The following is a 7,244-nucleotide window of genomic DNA, read 5'->3' on the forward strand; positions in this document are numbered from 1 at the left end:
TTGATTGCATGGTGCTACAGAGGGTTGTGCGGACAGCCCAGTACATCACTGGGGCCGAGCTCCCTGCCATCCAGGATCTCTATATCCGGTGGTGTGATTAGAAGTCCTGGAAAATTGTCTAAGACCGCAACCAACCAAGCCATAGACTATTTTCTCTGCTGCTGCGTGGCAAGATGTACCGGTGCATCAAGTCTGACACCAACAGGCTCTTGAACAGCTTCTATCCCCAAGCAATACAACTGATAAATAGCTAGCAAAATAGCTACACGGACTGAGTTTACCTTGTATCTTTATTGACCTTTTATTTCAATATTTGCACTGTTTCTATGCACATTCACAGGGCCCTACAGACTCACACACACTGTCACTCCAACACTCCATCATTTGCTCACTCACACATAATATGCACATCCAATTTATACTCACTCAACACACCCGCACACCCTCTCACATGCACACTGCTGCTACTCTGTGTATCTTATATCTGGTTGCCTAAGTCCCCTTACCCCTGTACATATCTACCTCCATTACTCCAGTATCCCTGCACATGTCAATTTGGTATTGGAATGAACTTTTAAATAATTTCTATATATAGTATGCTTGTTTACTTACTTAATTGTGTATTTCCTATTCTTATTTTTCCAGTTTGTTTTTTGTAATATGTTGTTATTGATTATTGCATTGTTAGGTTATGAGTTTGCAAGAAAGGCATTTCACTGTACTTGTGCATGTGACATTATAACTTACAATATCCAGCAACTTCACATAGCTATTGAAGAGGAGTGGGACAACATTCCACAGGCCACAATCAACAGCCTGATCAACTCTAAGCGAAAGAGATGTGTCGCGCTGCAGGAGGCAAATGGTGGTCACACCAGATACTGGTACTGATACTGGTACTGGTGACTGGTTTTCTGATCCACACCCCTACTTTTTTTAAAGGTATCTGTGAATAACAGATGCATATCTGTATTTGCAATCATGTGAAATCCATAGATTAGGGCCTAAGGAATTTATTTAAATTGACTGATTTCCTTATATGAACTGTTCTCAGTAAAATCATTGAAATTGTTGCATGTTGCATTTATATTTTTGTTCAGTGTATATTCGTGTTTGTGGATGAATTTACTACTGCCAGATGCCTTTAAAACAGAAATTGCGTTGAAGACCATTGCTCTATGTTTTTACCCATTGAATACCACTCAAAAAGCCTTCAAAAGTTCTAGAACTATAAGGCTACTTCCTGGATAATGACGTGTTACTTTCATACGGTATAGTCCCTAATATGGTTTCCAGTTATGGTGCCCAATGCGGAAGAAAATTTGACTTTGTGATGTTTGAGATTAGTGTGGGAAACGCTGGGCTAATTATATTTTAGGGCCATCTCTGCAGATGAAAGTAAACTACAAAAGCAATACAATTATGTTGGGCTGCCTGCTGCAGAATATTGCTTCGTTATTGGACAAATTCATTCTCCTCCCCCCCATTTCACACTTTTTCAAAACTTTTTCTCCATACTGAACACAACCCTGTTCTCAATTGGTCCAGTAGGTGGTAGTGTTGGAACTAACTGTAATGACAAGGTTTGATTATAAGTCTTGGGGTGGGATCCCCAGATGGGTGACAGGATTATCACTATGCAGATTTTTTCTTAACCCTTAATAGTTGTTATTATTATACTGTGCTCTATTCTAGCTTTTCTGCTACTACACTGTAGGCTACATTTATTTTATAGGCTACAATGACTACACATCTTATGAACCATAATCCAATCCGGACAGTAGCCTCAGCAAGCAATGTAAACATTTAATTAACAGAACAAGTTGAGGAGACTAAATGACTTGGTGTTTCCTTAGATTGTAAAATGTCATGCATGGTCAAAACATAGATTCAATGGTTGTAAAGATGGGTCCAGGTCTGTCCGTAATAAAGAAATGCTCTGCTTTTTTGACACCAAGTCCTGCAGGCTCTAGTTTTATCTTATCTTGATTATTGTCCAGTCATATGGTTAAGTGCTGCTAAGAAAGACCCAGTTAAGCTGCAGCTGGCCCAGAACAGAGCAGCACATCTGATTGTATTCAGAGGGCTAATATTAATATTATGCAGGCCAGTCTCTCTTGGCTAAGAGTTGAGGAAAGACTGACTGTGTCACTTCTTGTTTTTATAAGAAACATTAATGTGTGGGAAATTCCAAATTGTTTGCATAGTCAACTAACTTACACACAGCACAGACACACACACTTACCCCACCAGACATGCCACCAGGGGTCTTTTCACAATCCCCAGGTCCAGAACAAATTCAAGGAAACGTACAGTATTATACAGACAGCAAACCTGGTTTCAAAAAACAAGTAAAGCAACACCTCACGGCACAATACCTCTCCCCCATGTTTTTTATATTTAACCAGGCAAGTCAGTTAAGAACAAATTCTTATTTACGATGACGACCTATACCGGCCAAACCCAGACAGTGGTGGGTCAATTGTGCACCGCCCTATGGAACTCCCAATCACAGCCAGTTGTGATACGGCCTGGATTCAAACCAGGGTGTCTGTAGTAATAGCACTAAGATGCAGTGCCTTAAAGTTCATGTGACCTACTTGTGTTTATGTACTGACGTATGTGTAACTGATAGATGCACACACACACTACATGTTCATGTTTTTAAATGTATGTCAATTGTAAAGTCTTTGGTCTGCAATGTATTTTTCGTTATGTGTCGGACCCCAGTAAGACTAGCTGTTGCCATTGGCGTCGGATAAATGTAATACAAAAATGTAACAGAAGGGCATTCAAATGGAAATGGTTATTTTAACCACAGTGACATCATTTACATAATTATCTACTTCACTTTGCATAATGAAAGAAAACTCAGACATGATGCAATTGTGGCTTTGATAGGCTTATGGTTATAAATAAAACATACGCTAAATGGCTCAGTTTTGATGTAGTAGTTAGACATCAACAAGCGGCTAGGTAACAACCTTCTTATTGTTTTGCTCAGATATTCTAAAGGACCTGCTCACAATTAAATGCTTTTTTAAATGGTCACCTGAGTGTTTGGAGAATGTAGGTTGGAGTTGGGGAGGGATTTTGTGAAGGGGCTGAGGTGGAACACTGCTCATCCATTTGAAAAGTGTACAACTATGTACTTCCAGTGGATTTTTGATTGAGAACAATTAATAAAAGCCTTACCTGTGGGTTTATTATTAGATTGATGTTTTAGTTCGTTTAGGGAATTATTGTTAGCAGCAAACAGGATAATTGCCAATCCAAATGTGTGTAGTTGTGCAGATACATTTCCAACACAAAGACAAGCAAGTTATGAACATTGAAAAATAGCTTCAAATATGCATTTTTGTTGAATATTACTTTATATACAGTTCTGTTTATTTTTTACATTTATATTCAACACTTTAGGTTTCAGCATTATTTAACAAGCTAAACTTAACTGTTTTCAATAGATTTTTTATTTGATCTTTAATGTATCTTCTATCTTTTATTTGTATATTTAATGTATATTTTTTGTGCAAGATCAAGAGAATCTCGGGACAGTAAAGCCTGAGTTTTGTCTGAATTCGTTTTTTAATGTGCAATGAAACCACAACAATGTGCAATTAACTGAATACTTTCACTCGCATTATTTTTGCTATCTCTCACATGGTAGAGGTTTGATGACACCATAATGTGCAATATATTTTCCCTTCTGTATTTTTAATTGAAAATACCTATGGCCAGATTGCATGCCTTTGCAACTGTGTGCTCAAACGTCAAGTCTGTTAACATTAGGCAACCGTTTCCACAAAGACAAACATTAAGGGTAGTATTTCAACAGTGATTTCATAACATAAACCACTTTCTGGGAGTTTGCATAACAGTCTCAACCAGCCAAATGCCATCTGCATCTGTCATTTCTGCATAACGTTCACTTATACCTATGCAACCTCCAAACTGGACTGCAATAGAGTTTGTATATGGTGTTACTGACCAAGTTCTCAAGTGACCGTATAATGAGACCCCATAATTAGTTCTTGAAAATGAATATGGCTGCCAGTAAAACATAGGATCAAAATATACTACAAAATATTTGTAGTCACATACAAGGCTCTTCATGGCATGGCCCACTTCACTGCTTCAAAACTACATCTCCACCAGCATCCTCAGAAACTCTGGTTCTTCTGTCCAAGTCCAAATGTCAGACATGGGGCAAATGGAATGCCCACCTGAGAAAAATCTTGTTACTGTATCCATGTGAGAGACGCATACTCAGTCTCGACCTTTAAGTCTTTACTGAAGACTCATCTCTTCGGTAGGTTCTATGATTGAGTGTAGTCTGGCCCAGGGGTGTGAAGGTGAACGGAAAGGCACTGGACTGACAAACCGCCCTTGTTGTTTCTGCCTGGCCGGTTCCCTTTTCCATTGGGATTCTCTGCCTCTGACCCTATTATGGGGGCTGAGTCACTGGCTTACAAGTGCTCTTCCATGCCGTCCCTAGGAGGGGTGCATTGCCTGAGTGGGTTGAGTCACTGGCGTGAACTTCCTGTCTGGTTTGGCACCTGCTCGGGCTCGTGCGGTGGAGGACATCTTCGTGGGCTATACTCAGCCTTGTCTCAGGGTAGTAAGTTGGTGGTCTGTTGATATCCCTCTAGTGGTGAGGGGGCTGTGCTTTAGCAAAGTGGGTGGGCTTATATCCTGCCTGATTGGCCTTATCGTCAGACGGGGCCACAGTGTCTCCCGACCCCCCCGTCTCAGCCTCCAGTATCTACGCTGCAAGAGTCTATGTGCCGGGGGTCTAGGGTCAGTCTGTAATATCTGGTGTAATTCTCCTGTCTTACAGTAGAAGTCGGAAGTTTATATACACCTTAGCCAAATACATTTAAATTCAGTTTTTCACTATTCCTGACATTTAATCCTAATAAAAAATCCCTGTCTTAGTTCAGTTAGGATCACCACTTTATTTTAAGAATGTGAAATGACAGAATAATAGTAGAGAGAATGATTTATTTCAGCTTTTATTTCTTTCATCACATTCCCAGTGGGTCATAAGTTTACATACACTCAATTAGTATTTGGTAACATTGCCTTTAAATTGTTTAATTTGAGTCAAACGTTTCGGGTAGCCTTCCACAAGCTTCCCACAATAAGTTTGGTGAATTTTGGCCCATTCCTCCTAACAGAGCTGGTGTAACAGGATCCGGTTTGTAGGCCTCCTTGCTCGCACACACTTTTTCAGTTCTGCCCACAAATTTTCTATGGGATTGAGGTCAGGGCTTTGTGATGGCCACCCCAATACCTTGACTTTCTTGTCCTTAAGCCATTTTGCCACAACTTTGGAAGTATACTTGGGGTCATTGTCCATTTGGAAGACCCATTTGCGACCAAGCTTTAACTTCCTGACTGATGTCTTGAGATGTTGCTTCAATATATCCACATACTTTTCATTCCTCATGATGCCATCTATTTTGTGAAGTGCACCAGTCCCTCCTGCAGCAAAGCACCCCCACAACATGATGCTGCCACCCCCGTGCTTCACGGTTGGGATGGTGTTCTTCGGCTTGCAAGCGTCCCCCTTTTTCCTCCAAACATAACGATGGTCATTATGGCCAAACAGTTCTATTTTTGTTTCATCAGACCAGAGGACATTTCTCCAAAAAGTACGATCTTTGTCCCAAAGTGCAGTTGCAAACCGTAGTCTGGCTTTTTTATGGCGGTTTTGGAGCAGTGGCTTCTTCCTTGCTGAGCGGCCTTTCAGGTTATGTCGATATAGGACCCGTTTTACTGTCTCCTTCCTGAGCAGTATGACGGCTGCGTGGTCCCATGGTGTTTATACTTGCGTACTATTGTTTGTACAGATGAACGTGGTACCTTCAGGCGTTTGGAAATTTCTCCCTTGGATGAACCAGACTTGTGGAGGTCTACAATTTATTTTCTGAGGTCTTGGCTGATTTCTTTTGATTTTCTCATGATGTCAAGCAAAGAGGCACTGAGTTTGAAGGTAGGCCTTGAAATACATCCACAGGTACATTTCCAATTGACTCAAATTATGTCAATTAGTCTATCAGAAGCTTCTAAAGCCGTGACATTTTCTGCCATTTTCCAAGCTGTTTAAAGGCACAGTCAACTCAGTGTATGTAAACTTCTTACCCACTGGAAATGTGATACAGTGAATTATAAGTGAAATATTCTGTCTGTAAACAATTGTTGGAAAAATGACTTGTGTCATGCACAAAGTAGATGTCCTAACCGACTTGCCAAAACTATAGTTTGTTAACAAGAAATTTGTGGAGGGGTTGAAAAACACGTTTTAATAACTCCAACCTAAGTGTATGTAAACTTCCGACTTCAACTGTATCTGGTGTCCTGTGTGAATTTAAGTATGCTCCCTCTAATTCTCTCACTCTCCCTCACTCCTTCCCCTCCTGGAGGACCTGAGCCCAAGGTCCATGCCCCAGGACTACCTTCTCTGATGACACCTTGCTGTCCCCAGTCCACCTGGTCATGCTGCTGCTCCAGTTTCAACTGTTCTGCCTGCAGCTATGGAACCCTGACCTGTTTACCGGATGTGCTACCTTGACCCAGACCTGCTGTTTTAAACTCTCTCTACCGCACCTGCTGATTTGACCTCTGATTTCCCGGCTATGAAAAGCCAAGTGACATTTACTCCTGATGTATTGACCTGTTGCACCCTCTACAACCACTGTGATTATTATTTGACGCTGCTGGTCATCTATGAACGTTTGAACATCTTGGAGAACAATCTGGCCTTTAATGGCCATGTATTGTTATAATCTGCACCCGGTACAGCCAGAAGAGGACTGGCCACCCCTCAGAGCCTGAATTTTTCCTAGCCACCGTGCTTCTACATCTGCATTGCTCGCTGTTTGAGGTATAGCACTTTTTGACATCTGCTAATGTAAAAAGGGCTTTATAAATAAAAAGGTGCTCTTATTCAATTATGCAAGCTCTTATTTAGTTGTTTTCAATATTTTAGTTCAATGGCATCCCTCCGTTATAGTACAGTTGTATAGTATTTATCTTATTAATTACCCATGACATGTAGGAGAATGCAAGACATCACAAAACCACAGCCCCCAAAATTTGAGAAACATTTCTTTTCAAACATCTTGAAGCAAGACTTTGGTTGAATTGGTCAACATCTACGGCTATTTTGCAATTTACCAGTATTCTGAGCAACGACAGGATCTGTCAGCCTACATTATATAAACTGCAGGTCTATCATGTTC

This window comes from Salmo salar, chromosome 11, assembly GCF_965601325.2.
Source record: "Salmo salar chromosome 11, fSalSal1, whole genome shotgun sequence".
NCBI classification, from domain to species: domain Eukaryota; kingdom Metazoa; phylum Chordata; class Actinopteri; order Salmoniformes; family Salmonidae; genus Salmo; species Salmo salar.